We start from the raw sequence: 19,827 nt of genomic DNA on the forward strand, positions 1-19,827 counted from the left end.
TTCTCGAGGACTTAACCTGTGGTTGTTGTAGCTGTAGCGATGGAGACACTTTACGAAAGTTTTGGGGAGTGTTGTCGATGTTGATGGTCCTTTGCCGGACATACATATTGTCACGGATATTACCACCCCTAAGTTATCCCATCACTAAGGCGATGCTAAGGCCATGCCAAGCAGTATTTACGTTAATAATCAAATCAAGTATACACATATATAAGGCAGCCCAGAGAGATGTCACACACAGATGCATTTACTTATACGGCTATGTGCGCGCGAGAGACTGTAAACTACAAACATTCACATCAATAATTCAATCTTTATGTGTTTACATAAACGAATAAATAATTGCGTCTACACATATGTACGTATGCGAGCAGCGGAGCGGCAATGCACAAACACATGCATATATCTTATCTCAGTGGTCACAAGAGAGGGCAATAATTTGTGCACGAAGTTGTGGCTGGCGATTTTGTAGCCGAAACAACTAGTAACTTCTGGAAATCGAAGAGCCTAGAAGTATGCAGCATAAACTATAAAAGCGGTGCAGGCGAGTAAGAAGTAATTCAGTTTGATTTGAATTGTCAAGCAGTTACGAGTAAGACGATATCTAGCGAGCAATAGCACTATTATTTTGAAAGTCAGTTTCCTTTAAGCTATCAGTTTGGTTATTAAGCTATTCGTTGCACAGTTTGAGTGTTATTGTGAAGTATTTTAATAAAGGCCATTTTTCCATTATTCAATATTGGAGTTATTTATTCAACAGTTTAGCGATACGATCCTAGCAAAAGGGCAAATAAGAGGATTTGCAGGAAATTCGTTACAATTGGTGTCAGAAGAGGAATTGTTGAATAAATTCCAGAGGACAACAAGGACATGGCAAAGTTCAGTGAATTGAAGATCCAGCAACTAAAGAAGGAGTTGGAGAGCCGTGGATTAAATACAACCGGCAATAAGATCGAACTTCAAGCACGGCTACGAGAGGTAATGGAGTCGCAAGGAATTGATGTGGACGAGTTTGTCTTTTATCCTGATGGGGACGAAACAACAACAAAAATTGAAGAGAAAAACGAAACATCGCAGACAGTTACAAACACAGACTTGAACATTATATTGGCTGCAATATCGGCACAAATGTCCGAAATGTCATCACAAATATCCACCAACATGTCATCCCAATTGGAAGAACAAAAGACAAATATAACATCCCAACTGGAGTCACAGAAGACATATATGGCATCCCAACTGGAATCACAGGAGGCACGTATTTCAGAAATGACGTCGCAAGTGTCATCTCAACTGGAAGACCAAAAGACATATATGGCATCTCAATTGGAAGCGCAAGAGGCACGTATATCTGAAATGTCGGCAGAAATTTTGGAACAGGTATCATCAAAACTGGAAGTGCAGGATGCAAAAATGGCTCAATTTCAGGCAGAAGTAAATGATTTAAAAGGTCGTATGGAGCAGTTACAACTAAATCGCCCAGCTGTTTCAGCGAGTAATCCAAAGGTAAAGACACCATCCTTTGACGGTTCTGTTCCTTTTCAGGTCTTTAAGCTACAGTTTGAGAAGACCGCAGCAGTGAACCAATGGAATGCTGAAGATAAAGTTGCAGCTCTGTTCGTGGCACTGAAAGGGCCTGCCGCGGAAATCTTACAGACCATCCCAGAGTACGAGCGGAACCATTACGAAACATTGATGAGCGCTTTAGAGAGACGTTACGGAAGCGAGCATAGAAAACAGATATTCCAAATTGAGTTGCAAAACCGCTACCAAAAAGCAAATGAGACATTGCAGGAGTTTGCTTCAGATATTGAAAGATTGGCTCATCTTGCAAATGCGGACGCACCCGTGGAATACACTGAAAGGGTAAAAATCCAGAGTTTCATAAATGGCATACGGGACGTGGAAACGAAGCGAGCTACATACGCAAACCCAAAGCTGACGTTTGCTGAAACGGTATCACATGCATTGACTCAGGAAACGGCCTCACTATTGAGTAAACCAGCATACAAAGCTCATCGTGTAGAAGTGGAAAGACCAGATTGGGTAGACACTATTTTGGAAGCACTGAAGGGATCACAACAGAAAAATGCCGGAGTTATTAAATGTTTCAAGTGCGGCAACCCAGGTCATATTGCACGACATTGCAGCAGCGGTCCCAATAGCTCCAACAATGTGGGTGGTCGTAAACGCAGAGCAGAAGGTGATGAGCAAATATCCAAGAGCACTCAATCGTTAAACTAAATCGATTCAGCCGCAAGGGGCGACAGCTGGCTCCCGCAATTGAATGCCCCATAATCTCTATCTCGCAGATTGGAAGAAGATCGAGCAATCTTACTGTTGGAGGACATGTGGACGGAAAGGAACGGTTACTGACTGTAGATACGGGTGCATCTCATTCCATCATTCGAGCGGATTTAGTCAACAAAAAGATAAGACCACTGCTTGGAGCAAGATTACGTACAGCCACGGGAGAGGACACCCAGGTAATTGGAGAAGTAGAATGTGAAGTCGCAATTGGGAACGTCACGGTAGTACACAATTTTATAGTGGCAGAAATTGTTGATGAAATCATAATTGGAGTGGACTTCTTAATCGACCAGGGCATCAAGATCGACATGCAAAGCAAGACGATGCGATATAAAAACATGGATGTACCACCTAATTTCGGCTACGAGAGAGGCTACAGCAGTAAACGAGTGCTGGTGGAAGAGAGTCAGCAAATACCACCAAAATCCGAAGCAGTCATCTGGGCAAAGGTTGATGGAGATTGTGGGACAAACAAATTGTGGGTTGTCGAAGCAGCAAACAAATCAGCACTAAACATACTTGTAGGAAAAACCCTGACTATGACAAAACAAGATGGACGTATTCCGGTAAGAGTACTCAATGAGTTCAAGTCACCACTCAAACTGACTAAAGGAGCTATTTTGGGAAGATGCCAAGAGGCTGAAGTAGTTATTAACTGTGAACAGCTCCAGGAACACGTTTCGGCTAGTAATACTGATCTTTCAAATGACATCACGGCATGGATGCAGGGGCTAGAGGAAGCATATCAGAGTCAGGCAAAACAACTGCTCCTAAAGTACGCGAACATATTTGACCAGGATGATTCTAAACCAGGCCGCACCAACGTTGTGAAACATCAAATTGACACTGGAGATGCGAGGCCGATCCGTCAAGCTCCACGTAGTGTTCCACTGGCGAAGCGGGAAGTTGTGAGTCAAATCATTCAAGAAATGAGCGACAGCGGCGTCATCGAACCATCAGCTAGTCCATGGAGCTCACCGGTAGTACTTGTAAAAAAGAAGGATGGAAAAATGAGGTTTTGCGTGGACTACCGGAAGTTGAATGACGTAACGAAGAAGGATAGCTACCCATTGCCAAGAATTGACGACACTCTGGACTCGCTATCTGGTACGAAATGGTTTTCCACGCTGGACTTGAAAAGCGGCTACTGGCAAGTGGAGGTGAAGGAGGAAGATAAAGAGAAAACAGCCTTCAGTGTCGGTGATGGGCTTTGGCAATTTACAGTGATGCCTTTTGGACTTTGTAATGCACCAGCTACTTTTGAGAGACTCATGGACCAGGTACTGAAAGGACTACATTGGAAAACATGCTTGGTGTACCTGGACGACATCATCGTATTGGGCAAGAACTTTGATGAACATCTTAAGAACTTGGAGGAAGTTTTCCAGAGAATAGCTGGCGCTGGTCTGAAGTTAAGTCCCAAAAAGTGTGCGCTGTTTAAAAAGGAAGTCAATTATTTGGGTCATAAGGTAACGACAGAGGGCATCTGCACTGCGAACGAAAAAATAGAGGCTGTAAAGGATTGGCCAAGACGACAGAACCTACATGAATTGAGAAGTTTTCTTGGGCTGTGCACATATTACCGCCGATTTGTACCAAAATTTTCCAGCGTAGCCCATAGCCTCCATGAGCTTACAAGAAAAAACAAAGCTTTTGAATGGAAGAAGGAGCAAGAAGTGGCTTTCAAAACATTGAAGGAGCGTTTGTGCACTGCCCCAATGTTAGCATATCCGATTCCAGGAGCAACATTTATTCTGGATACAGATGCGAGTGGATATGCTATAGGAGGCGTTTTATCACAACTGGTCGATGGACAGGAGAAGGTAGTTGCATATTACAGCCGTTCGATTGGAAAACCAGAGAGGAACTACTGTGTTACGCGGAGAGAGCTGTTGGCATTGGTAGACTGCATTAAACATTTTCACAAATACCTCTACGGCCAGCGATTCCGTGTCAGGACAGATCACGCAGCGTTGAAATGGCTTCTGCAGTTCCGTAATCCGGAAGGACAATTGGCACGGTGGATCGAGCGACTACAAAGCTACGACTTTTCCATTGAGCATCGAAAAGGTAGTACCCATGGAAATGCTGATGCAATGTCACGAAGACCATGTAGTTTGGAATGCAAGCACTGTTCAAAAGCCGAGGCTAAAGAAGACATTATAGATGTCCGGCTAATGAATATAACATGTACAGATGAATGGGACAAGGAACAGCTAAGAAAGTGCCAGCTAGAAGATGCAGATCTGTCACGTGTTATGCAAGGGCTCGAACGAAATGAAAGACCAAACAGAGAAGAGATGTCAGCAGAGAGTCCCATTGCGAAGTCATATTGGGCACAGTGGAACAGTTTAGAATTGATATCCGGTTGCCTTCATCGAGTATGGGAGAGTGAGGATGGTAAATACAAGAATAAACTGATAGTTGTCCCCGGAAAGAGGATTCCTGACGTGCTCAGCGAGCTGCATAATGGTCCAAGCGGAGGTCATCTTGGAATCACGAAGACGCTCGAGAAGATTAAACAGAGATTCTATTGGGTTGGTTGCCGTCAGTCGGTCACTGAGTGGATTGCGAACTGCGAGGTTTGCAGCAGAGCGAAAGGGCCCAGAACACGAAGTCATGGCCAGATGAAGCAATATAACTCAGGTGCGTCATTTGAAAGGATCGCCATGGATGTCGCAGGTCCATTTCCTACTAGTAACCGCGGAAACAAATACGTACTGGTGGTTATGGATTATTTCAGTAAATGGCCAGAGGTATACCCAATCCCAAACCAAGAAGCAGAAACAGTAGCAGAAGTGGTTAAAAACGAATGGGTTGCAAGGTATGGAGTACCAATGGAGTTACATTCTGACCAAGGCAGGAATTTCGAATCAGCTGTGTTCCAGGAAATGTGTAAGTCATTGGGCATTCGAAAAACACGGACAACTGCATTGCATCCTCAATCCGATGGTATGGTAGAACGATTCAATAGAACATTGGAGGAGCACTTAAGGAAAGTAGTAGACAAGTACCATAAAGAATGGGATACCCGCATACCATTATTCTTGATGGCTTACCGATCAGCAGTGCATGAGACAACGGGCCAAACCCCTGCAAAAGTAATTTTTGGCAATGACCTTAGACTGCCAGCTGATTTGAAGTTTGGGATAGATGCCAATGCGGAGAGAAATGTCAGGAAATCCACTAGTGATTTGGAAGAAGAGCTAAGAGAAATACATGATCTGATAAGGCAACGAACAAAGATTATGAGTGACAAGATGAAAGCCAGATACAATAAAGCAATTAATTCAGAAGGTTTTCAGGAAGGAGATTTGGTGCTGTTATACAACCCACAACGTAAAAAAGGTTTGTCCCTGAAATTGCAGTGTAATTGGGAAGGCCCATACAAAGTTGTAAAACGGATCAACGATGTAGTGTACCGCATACAAACCATCGGTAAACCACGAACCAAAATGAAAGTGGTCCATTTGGAAAGGCTGGCAACGTTTAGATCGAGAGATTTGTCTGATCGGGACGATCAGACTTAGGTGGAGGGCAGTGTCACGGATATTACCACCCCTAAGTTATCCCATCACTAAGGCGATGCTAAGGCCATGCCAAGCAGTATTTACGTTAATAATCAAATCAAGTATACACATATATAAGGCAGCCCAGAGAGATGTCACACACAGATGCATTTACTTATACGGCTATGTGCGCGCGAGAGACTGTAAACTACAAACATTCACATCAATAATTCAATCTTTATGTGTTTACATAAACGAATAAATAATTGCGTCTACACATATGTACGTATACGAGCAGCGGAGCGGCAATGCACAAACACATGCATATATCTTATCTCAGTGGTCACAAGAGAGGGCAATAATTTGTGCACGAAGTTGTGGCTGGCGATTTTGTAGCCGAAACAACTAGTAACTTCTGGAAATCGAAGAGCCTAGAAGTATGCAGCATAAACTATAAAAGCGGTGCAGGCGAGTAAGAAGTAATTCAGTTTGATTTGAATTGTCAAGCAGTTACGAGTAAGACGATATCTAGCGAGCAATAGCACTATTATTTTGAAAGTCAGTTTCCTTTAAGCTATCAGTTTGGTTATTAAGCTATTCGTTGCACAGTTTGAGTGTTATTGTGAAGTATTTTAATAAAGGCCATTTTTCCATTATTCAATATTGGAGTTATTTATTCAACAGTTTAGCGATACGATCCTAGCAAAAGGGCAAATAAGAGGATTTGCAGGAAATTCGTTACAATATGTAGATATGGTACGTTCCGGTAACAAACAACATCTAGGTAATATTCCAGCCATCTCGATTTATATGACCACATTAAACCTTCTAGGCGGGGCACCCCTTAGTTCGATTAAATTGTATCCATTCGCGCTTAGATATCCGCGAAAGTAGACTGCTAGAGTGGGAGTTGTTCCCTGATTCCAATCAGCGTTGTTCGCTATCCTCGTAAAGCCAATCCACGATCCTGGCGAAAGGTTAACTCTGACCCAATTCTTGCCGATGCCCTCCCTACGACAGAAGAAGGCCACCGAAGTCGTCCTAGTCCTATCGTCAACATTAAATTTCCAGGACAGCTTCATGTCCGATAAAATTGCAATTAATTTAACCCTATTAGAAAGTGAGTGTTCGCACTTATTGAACGGGGCCAAGCACTGTTGACATAACAACAACAACCAACGGCACTTCCTTAATAGAGAGAAGCCTAACAACATGTTTATGACATCTCCTAATAAAAAAACTAGATCCGTTTTGCTGGAGTTCAGAGTCAATCCGCATGACTCGGCCCATTTATTCACCATATCTAGATAGCTCTGCAGAATATCGCACAGGGTGTTACCCCTAACAAGGATTTACTCTAGCTTTAGGGAACACAAGAACCTCCTTTTCCACCACAACCCAAAGTGGACGACAAAAACACCCCTGCAACGTGCCTCTGCGAACTAGTCTTTCAATTGTGGGCCCCCCCATTAGTAACCCCCGAGGAATCTTGTTCCGAATGTACAAGATCAATCAGACGGAATATACGGTGAACTTCATTGTTCGCTCAATATGCTAGATAGAACTTTATAGCCAAATAGTTATCGGGCTGCTTAAAGCCCTTCGCCTTCCGACGGATTTTCCGTTAGAATTTTTGAGCAGTCAACATTTCCTATCAGCCAACATTCGAAGCTCCTCGAACTCACTTGCCCGTACTCAGTTGGAGATTGTGGGTAGCAGCACCTAATGTATATACATTCATCTAAAGAATGTGTTTTAGAAAGTTATTGATGAGTATAAAGTCCTTAAATAATTGAAAACAAAATAAAACAAACAACAAATTAGTAAGAATAAAGCGAAATTCAAAGAATGTGGTTCAATAGAATTGAGGTAAGTAAAACAAAGACAAAGAGAGTCCTGCATATTCTAGTGTAGGGTAAGTTTTTCGCATACCGACAGCATCATTGATGATTGCGTGTTAAAAGAAATGATGAAGGGGCCAGAAGGTACGGCGGTGAAATGTGTTGAGACGGTATTGCATTAAATGAGGTTCTGTTTGCATTATTGAGATGAATGACAAGTTAAGTTTCTCTTAGTGAATACTTGTGTTTTGAAGTATGACGATATGTCCATATGTCCCACGTATGTATGTATGCTATCGCTATCCTTACTTATGTGTACACAAAGGCTGTGCGGCAAATGCAGTTAAAACAAGTAAGGAAGGCTAAGTTCGGGTGTAAACAAACATTACATACTCAGCTGCCAAATTACAGCTTGCAAAACTTTTAAATTGCCTTCTTTTAAAAAAGGGCGGTGCCACGCCCATTGTCCAAAATTTTACTAATTTTCTATTCTGCGTCATAAGGTCAACCAACCTACCCAGTTTCATCGCATTATTCGTCTTTGGTATTGATTTATCGCACTTTTTCGGTTTTTCGAAATTTTCGATATCGAAAAGTGGGTGTGGTTATAGTCCGATTTCGTTCTTTTTAAATATCGATCTGAGATGAGTGCTCAGGAACTTACATACCAAATTTCATTAAGATACCTCAAAACTTACAAAAGTTATCGTGTTTACGGACAGACGGACGGACAGACGGACAGACGAACGGACGGACGGACATAGCTAAATGAATTTCTTTTTTCGCCCAGGTCATTTTGATATATAGAAGTCTTATCTATCTCGATTAGTTTATGCCGTTACGGGGTACCGTTACGCGAACAAAATCCCACTCCCCGAAGGCCTTGGGGTGTATTATCGATGTTGATGAACCTTCGCCGGATGCAGACCCGCTACGTTCCAGTAACAATCACCATTAAGGCACTAGCCCAACCACCTCGGGAACGGTTTGGTATGACCACATGAAACCGTCTAGGCCATCCCGGCCTCCCACCCCCTAGATCCATCAGGAATTCGAGTCGCCAGAGCCTCGGCTGATAATAAAACAGGATTCGCCACGGGTAGGTGAGGTTGACAATTGGGTTGGAGAAGCAATATATTGCGCTGGCAACCCCTTGAAACAATTTGGTATTTTAGCCGCCTCTTACTACAGTCATACCTGCCGCGGGTATATTCTAACCCCCCTTACCTGCTGGGGCAGGTGACACTATTCTTAAGCCCCTTAACCCTCAAAGTTCCTGCGACTAAATAACTTCGTGCCTGCCATACTTTTACCAAGTTCAACTTTATCCAGGCAGAACAGACTGAAAATGCCGCGTTCGGGTTGCAGCATCTTAATTTTCCGGGAAATACAAGCGAGAGACCCAACTGGGATCAGTTTAGTGGCACACGGACGGGTCGACGTAGGAAGAGAAAATTGGTGGCGGCGTTTTTTTGTAGTAAGTGTTCGATGCTGCTTCAAACCACAATTTGAAGCTAACCATCATTGTAGCGTCTGCCAAACGGAGATCGTTGCGATATATGATGAGCAAATAAGACCCTAAGCTCGACTGTGACGCGTCTCAGGAGTGCTCGACCTCTTATGCGGTTGCATTCATTATAATCATCTGCTTTCAAGGTCATTGTAATATACCGGGGAATCGGCCGCGGACATCTTTCCAAGTACAATGGATTCGGCCTTGGTTGGCGGTAGGGTGTTACAGATAGGCTTCGTGTCACTGGGCAAACACTTCATTTTGTAGCGTAGTGAGATCTTTTTGTTCGGAAGTGGATGATAGATTATCCCCGAACTCATTGGGTTCATTACGGCTCATTTATCCTTGGTTATAGGAGTTCTGCAGGGATATTGTCCAGTTGGAGTTCATCAGTGCATCTTAATATACCGGACCCCTTTTCTGTGTCACTCCATTATTAACTGTCTAGCAGAACTAGGAAAAAATATTTCGGGCTCGGCTCACTAAATTAGTGGCTGTTGACAGGACTGAGAGCACAGAAACATCCTCAAGCCACTCTAAAAGCGATTGTCACCCGGCCATGGCCTTATTCAGGATTGGAAAAGTTCACGGTCGTTCAGATCTTAGCACCTTTTGAATAGAGGTTCAGTACATTCCGAGCTAACTGTTTTTATTATGACCGTTAGCGCTTGAATGCTAGAGTCGGTGATCTTATTACAGTGTTTCGCCTTCGGTAACTTATATTAGGCTTGGTAGAATCGAGGCGGTGTGTTCGGTGAGTTTTTTAAAAATATCTCAGTCCGCAATCTCCTTGTCCTTCTTGGGACTTATGCCTTCTAAGCATGTTATGAAACATTTCCAGCTTTAATTTTAAGTTCCTGCCGAGAACTTTAATCTACGCCTTGTAGTATTGTAGAAAAACACACTAGTCACTAAGTATTACCTGCACTACAAGTATTCACCCCACTGTAACCAATGCACTGTCCCCATTACATACGCCACCATTGTAAAAGCTGGCTGCAAGCGAATGACTGGCACTGACACATGCAAGTAATAATGCGCAAGCATTTCATTCGCGCACGGATCGTCTAGCTAAGACTGCGTTTAATTCTCAACTTCTTCATATATACTTAAGTACAAATAATTTACATTTCATGATCATCGAAAGCTCAACCATTCAGCAAGGTAAGGTCCGTACCCCATGCGTGTGAACGGATACCATTATCTTGTCCAGTACTTTCGATCCTGTGCAAAATTGGTGACTTTGTTCGCTTCTTTTTGGGGTGTCAGGAGAGTAGTGAGTGAGGAGATTTAATTTCCACTTCACAGTTTCCCTCCGACACTGGTGAGTCATCTCCCCATTTACAGGAAGACACCACCGAATAAATTGGGCCTAGCAACTAAAGCGGGAGTCATTGGTGCCGTATGTCGTATCGCTGTAGTCGTATCCCTAACGTAATCAGCTGTTTATCATTAAGATGGTAAACCAAAAACCAATTGGTTGGCTACAATACGGTTACGACCTTAGCGGCACCAATAATCGATTGCATTGATTCCCATAAGGTTGGTCGAATCAGCTGTTATAAGATTACCGATACAGTTACCGATAAAGCACCAATGTCTGCAGCTTAACTTCCGATTCACCGGAAGCTTATTAATTGGTAACGTGTATCGGTTTCACCAACCTTCGGTTGCTCGGAAATCGATCCACCATCCAGCTCACCGGAATCTACCAGCTTGTCAACCAGGACTTGTATCGGTTTCACCAACCTTCGGTTGCTTGGAAATCGATCCAACGAATCGATCCACCGAATCACCAACCTTCGGTGACAGTCCACCTCCCATTCCTCGGCCAGGTCTACCTCTCTGCTACGGTGTGTGTGCTTGACCAAAATACCAACAACGAATCGACGTGTGTTCATTTGAAAAGGAAATAGGTGTCCTTTTTCGACTCTGGATTTGCTGAGTGCTACCCCAGCCTTCAACGAAACCCACCTTACAACCTGTCACCCTCTTTCTATCTGGTTCAATAGGCCATATTTAAGAATTTATGTTTATATCTCCTCTTAATTACAAACTTAATTAATCTAAATATAGAAATAATAAATCCCATCGACTATAAATAAAACGAATTGATTCGTAGAAATTGCACAAAGAGATGCGCCAGCTAGCTTTACACAAACAATAACAGTCCACAGATATAGTTAGCCAAACATCAGACATCAGCAGCGGTGTTGCCAGAGGAAACAGTTTAAAAAACTAAACTTTTAAGAAAAAAAGCTTCTTTATACCGAAAAATCTCTCATTGGTTTCCAAGTATTGTACTGATCCTTTTCTGCTTTTATGCAATAGCTTTTCGCTCTTGACTATTTATAGGTTAGATTGAATTGACCAATAAAGGACTTACATAAACTAAATCTGTGTATAATGTTTCCAAATTTTGTTTAACGACCAAACGGAAAATCCCCAATTAGGAACCAGAACTTATGTTATGGAATAACTCCGTCCTTATGGCAAATACTAGATGCCAGATGCAAATCTTCTGCCCCTTGTAGCTTAAACCTTAATCCAGCGAACGCAGGAAACGAACACAAAATGTACTCAGCGGTTGCTTCCAGCAGATCGAACTTCCTACATCCGAAGTTCTGACGAGGCTTAAATTATATGCAAGTGACGCTAAAAGGCAGTGTACAGTTAGTATGCCCATTGTGAGTCTTAAGTCTTCCCTTTTTAGGGATATGACCAATTTTATTAGTCTTACATCATAGGATCTGCCCACGATCTTAGAAATTTTGCAGAGCTGTGCTTCTATCTACGCCTTTCCTGCTTGATGGATCATATCCAACTACTATCGCCTTTTTATTTCTCTCAATTCAGTGGAGGTCTCCCCTTCCTCTGCTTCCACACTGCGGTGTCGACTTAAATATTTTCTTGGCCGGAGCGTTTTCGTGACGCTAATAGGCAATGTCCAGTTGGTATGCCCATTGTGAGCCTGTGAGCCTTAACTCTTCCCTCTTTAGGGATATGAGCAATTTTGTGAGTCTTATGTCGTAGAATCTACCTATACCTTTCCTGCTTGATGGGTCATATGCAACTACTATCTGCTTTTATTTCTCCCAATTCAGTGAAGGTCTCCCCTTCCCCTGCTTCCACATTGCGGTGTCGACTTAAATATTATCTTGGCCGGAGCGTTTTCGTGACGCTAAAAGGCAATGTCCAGTTGGTATGCCCATTGTGAGCCTGTGAGCCTTAACTCTTCCCTCTTTAGGGATATGAGCAATTTTGTGAATCTTATGTCGTAGGATCTGCGCACGATCTTAGAAATTTTCCAGAGCCGCGCTTCTATCTACACCTTTCCTTCTTGATGGATCATATGCAACTACCATCTCCTATTTATTTCTCCCAATTCAGCGGAGGTCTCCATTGCTCTACTTCCACATTACGGTGTCGACTTAAAGATTTTCTTGGCCGGAGCGTTTCCGTCCATTTGCACCAAGTCAGCGAAGCCTTCGAGCTTTTATTCACTGCACTATATTCATATCATACCGGTCATGAGTACACCTCCTTCAATAACAACTCGCCGTCAGCGACACGGACAGGGCCACTCAAACACTCCAAGATACATCTCATCTCATACGCAAGGACAGATATTATGACAGATATTATGGATAAGAGTTGATGCATGCTTTTTACCATTCATTATCCGCCGATTAGTTATTGCTATTCTCACTTCGACACAGTGAGGTGGCGAAACGTTCCGCCATCAGTGATTCGTCTTGTTCCTGGCTGTATTGCAATGAGGAGAAGTGCTTCTTTCACAACTTAAGGACATTCTGTACGTCAACAACCAGGGCGCCGTTATTATTCCCACAGGAATCTGCCCGGTCTACTCTGAATTGATCGTTCAGACAGCTCCGTTACATCAGAACCATTATTAACTCAAGAAAATCTTATTACCGGGGCATTAAACAGTTGTGGAGAAGGCTTCGCATACGACTAACGGGTTAGGAGGTTAGAATATACCCGCGGTAGGTATGCCTGTCGTAAGAGGCGACTACAATACCAGATTCAAGGGGTTGTGTAGCGCAACCTTTTCAGGTTGCCAGCGCAATATATAGCTTCTCCAAACCCAATTGTCAACCTCACCTTCGAGCGGCGAATCCCGTTTCACTAACAGACGAGGCTCTGGCGACCCCAAGCTCCTCATGGAACTTGGGGGTGGGGAGGGAGGGATGGCCTGAAGGTTTAATGTGGCCATATAAATCGTTCCCGGTCGGGCTAGCACCTTAATGGAGCTGTGTTACCGGAGCGTACCGGATCTGTATCCGGCAAAGGACCATCACATCGATAACACTTTCCAAAGCCTTCGGGGGCTACAACAACAACAACTAACGTCCAATCCTATCATCGATTCTGCTCGCATCGTACCAGCAGAAAAAATGGAAAATATGTCAATGAAGGAGAATCATATCGACCGATATTTATTTCTTAGCCAATGCAGAAAACAATTGCAACCACCGAACTTTTTTTTAATTTATATACATCGAAACTCCCCCAGCCGGACACCCCAACATCTTGGTAATCAACGGTAACCGTCTTCAGGGGTTTTCGAGTTTATTTAGATAGACGTCTGCACCGTGCGACGTGGAGTTCAGTACCGAACTGTACTCGCCCTGAAGACGGTTACCGTTTGGTAACCTAGCGTCTTTGAGGTATACACCCAACCATCTCGGGAACGCCTTAATATGACCACATTGAACCTACTAGGCCATCACGCCCCACTCCGCCTCAGTACCATGAAGAACATGGGGTCGGCCACAGGTAGGTGAGGCTAACAACTGGGATTGATAAGCTATAAATTGCGCTGGAAGTGTATCGTCATCGTCGCGATTAGAAAAATGCGAGTACGATAAGCTGACGAGCCGAGTCATCTGCGGAGACCCTAAGATATATTCATATCAATTTTTTTTGCTGAAGCCACCTAAAACAAATCTTCATTTTGAAGACAAATATCCCTTATGGCAACGCTGGACATCACACAACATTAAATAATTCGCACGCAAATTTATAAATGTGTATGTATGTTTGTTTGTCTGTCTTTATATGTACATACATACTTTGTACGTATGCTATGGAACTACTACTCCACTAGCTGAGCTTGATATCATGAATATTTACTTTAATTAGAAACAATTGCATACGCTGCACAGCATGCGTTGAAGGGTCTACTCATACGACATGACGATCCCCAATAACAACAACCACATTTGATGGTTGTTTGTGCTTTTAGCCCCAGTGCCAGTTGCAAACGAAGGGTTGGTTGTTTCTCCGCGCAATTTCTACTAATAAATGAAATGAACGGCTTGCCGCCGTTAGTTAAGTTTAATTTTTTAACAATGCCGACTGCATGTGCATACACTTATTTGTATGCATGTACTAGTAGATATGCACCCTGCAGTGAAATCATAAACGAGTTAGCAATACTGGCTGAAACCTGAGTGCATTGCAATGAATCTGAAAAGTACCAGAATTGAAGCATTGGGATTTTTTATCTATTGTTTGGGATTGGTGTATCGGATTATTCGTCTTCATCGAAATTTAAGAAGGAAGTTTAAGAACTGAAAGGACTTTCGGTACTACCTCTCCCTACTTTGCCGAATGTGAATTCTTACATTCCGGTACTTGACTTGCGCTTTTTTGTACTACCACGCCTACCACGTGAACGATTTGGTGACTTCGCGAATCTTTACGATACGAAGATTTGATTTGGTATTCTATTTCCTAAAAGCTGCTAAGAATTAATAGTGCCACCCGACGTGAAGGACATTAGGATATTGACAGTGAGATATGAAAAGCGGTATGTCTGTAGATCGGCCCAGTATTGTTCTCGTAAAGTACCTCGCCTCGTAAGCCCACTTGCCGCTTATATCCCATCCAACTTCGACTCACCCGCCACATAATAATTTCTTTACCTCCTACTCTTTTGAGGATGACTATTATGAAGCTTGGGGGAAGTTGTTGGCACACAATAGCCGTCTTTTCTGGGATGAAGTGAAGGTTGATAAGGACGCTGGCCTACTCTAGATGAAAACGCCCATACACCATGTCCGAAGTTTGATCAGTGGCACACGGTATGTATATTCAGCATGAAATTCAATGCCACGAACGACGGTAATACCAACCAACCAACTGTACTTTGCACTGCCACAAACATTTTGGCAATATCGCTGTGTTAAGTGCGTCCTGCCTTTACCTGGACCCCGTAAAATGCTGTCTACCCGCATCATTCCTCTTCAGTGTGTGATCGTCATTACAAACGACGCCCCTGGCTCCCACCAGTGTCCGCGTATGCTTCTCAGTTATCTTGGAGACAAACTTTCCACAGTAGCTTTCCAAGATCTTCTTGTACAAGCGCCCATCACCCAGAGCCTTTCTTCGAGACGTCGATCTCTTGCTCCCACCACAGTATTCCGTTTCGAAGCGTTATTGCCCTAATCACAAGTGGATCGACTCTGGGTCCTATTAAGGTGGCAGACACACTATAGCAAACAACAATATTATATATTAAATAATTTATACCTCATTTATTGGCAATTTAATACCGCAAAAAAAAATTTAAAGCTGCGTCCGGTTCCGAGAAACGGGAGTGTCTGCTAGCTTAAGACTCAAGCCAGCAGACACTTCGTGAAAACACGACCTACGACTTCCGAACGACTTGGATAATTGATACTACATTTATTGGCAATTTAGTACCGCAAAAAAAAATTTAAAGCTGCGTCCGGTTCCGAGAAACGGGAGTGTCTGCTAGCTTAAGACTCAAGCCAGCAGACACTTCGTGAAAACACGACCTACGACTTTCGAACGACTTGGATAATTGATATTACATTTATTGGCAATTTAGTACCGCAAAAAAAAATTTAAAGCTGCGTCCGGTTCCGAGAAACGGGAGTGTCTGCTAGCTCAAGACTCAAGCCAGCAGACACTTCGTGAAAACACGACCTACGTCTTCCGAAAGACTTGGATAATTGATATTACATTTATTGGCAATTTAGTACCGCAAAAAAAATTTAAAGCTGCGTCCGGTTCCGAGAAACGGGAGTGTCTGCTAGCTTAAGACTCAAGCCAGCAGACACTTCGTAAAAACACGACCTACGACTTCCGAACGACTTGGATAATTGATATTACATTTATTGGCAATTTAGTACCGCAAAAAAAATTTAAAGCTGCGTCCGGTTCCGAGAAACGGGAGTGTCTGCTAGCTTAAGACTCAAGCCAGCAGACACTTCGTGAAAACACGACCTACGACTTCCGAACCACTTAGATAATTGATATTACATTTATTGGCAATTTAGTACCGCAAAAAAAAATTTAAAGCTGCGTCCGGTTCCGAGAAACGGGAGTGTCTGCTAGCTTAAGACACAAGCCAGCAGACACTTCGTGAAAACACGACCTACGACTTCCGAACGACTTGGATAATTGATATTACATTTATTGGCAATTTAGTACTGCAAAAAAAATTTAAAGCTGCGTCCGGTTCCGAGAAACGGGAGTGCCTGCTAGCTTAAGACTCAAGCCAGCAGACACTTCGTGAAAACACGGCCTACGACTTCCGAACGACTTGGATAATTGATATTACATTTATTGGCAATTTAATACCGCAAAAAAAAATTTTAAGCTGCGTCCGGTTCCGAGAAACGGGAGTGTCTGCTAGCTTTAGACTCAAGCCAGCAGACACTTCTTGACAACACGATGTACAGCTCCCTAACGACTACAATAATTTATACCTTATTGATTGCCTAAATGTTTCGTTGTCCTGAAAAATATTTTCACTATACCAAAAGGAAAAATTAAATTTTATATTTTGCCGACCCTAATAAATATAAATTATAACTTTCGAAATTCAGTGAGTTGCATGTTACTGATTACTCAAAACTTAGCAACACTTAACTTGACTTAGAAGTCTGTTGAATTTTGATTTTCTATGAAGTTCTAAGTGACGTTTACATTTTGAGATGCCATTTATTTGTTTCCATTTCATTTTGACATACAGATTGACACTTATTGATTATGAAGCCAGAGTGTATGCGCTAAGTGGAGTATAATCGGTGCTAAATTGCCAAGTTTACGCCAAGTCAAGTCAAGTCTATTCTAAGTATTAGTAATGGGCCCTTAAGTCTGAAGCCAGCAGGGTACCACTTAGGGTGGAGTAATAGGACCAAACTTTGGTGAGGGTTTTATTTTTACATCAAATTGAAACATTTAAGAGGATAGAATTTGGACAAAATTTTTTTTCGAACCACCCTAATATGAACTTTTTCATATGTACCCATTAGCGCAGAAATCCTGCGCGCATGCCATTTGAAACATATCGAAATACAAACTTTTCTCTGATTTTCGAAAAATAGTAGAGCGAGATGTATTTTAGAAACCGTTATAGTAGCAAACATATCAGTTTGTGCTAACACATACACAATCAACATATTCATGCAACTAAATTTACTCATTACTCAAATCATTTGTAGTAAGTATGCTCGCTACCTTGAATGTATGTTCCAGCGTTGCCACTCGCGCAATTTTTTTTGTTCCTAAAGTGTATCATTCCTGAAAAAATGTATCAATTCGTTTTAATAGATTGATACATAGTTTTTGAGTCATTTCGTCTGAATTTTATATAATGTGTGAAACAAAATTCTGAAATGAATAATATTTAAAACAACACATCACCGCACTATTTTGGCTAAACGGATCACACAACTGAATTTTATAAAATTTTACCAACGCTCAGTTTTAAATAAATGTCGCTGTTATAAAGGTTTTTCTATTTAACATAACGAAACGCGTTTATTTAAACGGAATTATTGTTTATACGTGTTTTAACAAACACTACTTATTTTAAACAAAACTAATACCAACAAAATAATTATGTAGAAGAAATACGGTTTATCTATATATATAATATAGATATAAAGAAAAAAATAAATATCAGTCTAAAATTTGATTTACTATAAAACTGCATATTCAAACATTTTTTAGAAATCTTACTGAAAATTTGTAGTTCCCATGACAGGGACAGAGCTTCAATCTTCCAAAATAAAATGTATACATTTTAGATTTTTTGTATATTTGTATCCACTCATTAAAAATGTATTCAAATGTATACAATTGTATCCAAATGGCAACCCTGGCATGCACATTGTACATATCTGTTTTCATATGTACGCACTAGGGTAGATCTCCTGCTATCTCATGCTATTAAAAAATATTGTTTAGGACAACGAAAAATTTAGCCCGTCAAAATTGCAGGTTTTAATTTTAATGTTAAGAGGTGCATCATGCGAATCTAGTTTTCTCTTACAAATTACATGGGGAATTTTTATTCGATGTGTACCTACGCTTTAATGACGTTTACTTAATGATCCGGTCTTATAGCGTTTTCTTTTCTGGCAAAAGTGCTATGATTTTTGTACGCGGCGCAAGAGTTGTAAATATATTTTGTTCTATTCTAAAAAGCAGGTAACGCCTTTACGGGGTATTTCGTTCTTTTGTGTAATTGTTGCAGGCTCGCAACGCAAAAGCGTTACACTTATACCCTGCAAAAAATGGCGGTGTGGCAGAGCAACCCTGCTAAACCACCTGATCGTGGCAATTTATTTTCATAACTTCACAAATTTTTAGCGACGAAAATTTAAATGAAGGAAATAATTCTGTGTGCGTTTTTGAAAATCAGCTAATACACGGGGTAGCCATTTATGTTCTTTGCATGTACTATAAATGTTGAAAATTTTCTGGGGTAGGAGTAACTCTATTAAGGCTTTACCATTTACTTAAAAAAAAAAAAATAAATGTAAGGCGCGATAACCTCCGAAGAGATCTAAGGCCGAGCTTCTCTTCCAATTTGCGTCGTGCTCCTCTTGATTTTTCCCTACAAATTGGCCGGACGGGACCTACATGTTTTATGCCGACTCCGAACGGCGTCTGCAAGGCAGATGAGTTTTCACTGAGAGCTTTTCATGGCAGAAATACAATCGGAGCGCTTGCCAGACACTGCCGAGAGGCGACCCCGCTTAGAAAAATTTTCTTCTAATTGAAAAATCTTATTTCTAAAATTTTGATATTGCTTTGCCCGGGAGTTGAACCCAGGGCATACGGTGTGATAGGCGGAGCACGCTACCATCACACCACGGTGGCCGCCATTTACCATTTACTTAGGAAAACTTTTATTTCAGAAAAGAAAACTCTATTATTCTCCTGGAATATATGGCAAAAGTGCGTAAGTTAGTCTTAAGATTTTTTTTTTTAAATCAACACGGCTTCTCAGCTGCTTGAAACTCACACTTTTTTATACGAATGGGTATTGCTCATCATTTAAGACGCAGCGCAGGTACACTTCAAATAAAAAATCAAAACCTTCCCATATAATTTTGTATGGAGAAACTAAAATCGCGATGAGGCACTTCTTAACATAAAAATTAAAAGCTGCAATTTTTAAAGACCATCTTTTTCGTTGTTCTCAACAACATTTTTACTATACCAAAAGAAAAAATTTTACTTTTTATATCTGGCCCATCCTAAAGAACATAAATTATGAAATAGATCTTGCTCTTCTTTACTCTTCATATACATCTACATTTGTGGTTAAAAAAACGCTTAGATAATGTTTGGGAGGTCCATCTAG

General features: G+C 41.7%; 2 protein-coding genes across 12 annotated transcripts in view; one reads left to right on the top strand and one right to left on the bottom strand.

Annotated features, from left to right (window-relative positions):
• The window catches only part of Itpr (Inositol 1,4,5,-trisphosphate receptor), a 148,037-nt gene that overhangs the window by 110,885 nt on the left and 17,325 nt on the right, over window positions 1-19,827 (bottom strand). The gene's annotated exons all lie outside the window — the stretch shown is intronic.
• The window catches only part of Nmdar1 (NMDA receptor 1), a 116,464-nt gene that overhangs the window by 3,849 nt on the left and 92,788 nt on the right, over window positions 1-19,827 (top strand). The gene's annotated exons all lie outside the window — the stretch shown is intronic.

This window comes from Eurosta solidaginis, chromosome 1, assembly GCF_040869045.1.
Source record: "Eurosta solidaginis isolate ZX-2024a chromosome 1, ASM4086904v1, whole genome shotgun sequence".
Lineage (NCBI taxonomy): Eukaryota > Metazoa > Arthropoda > Insecta > Diptera > Tephritidae > Eurosta > Eurosta solidaginis.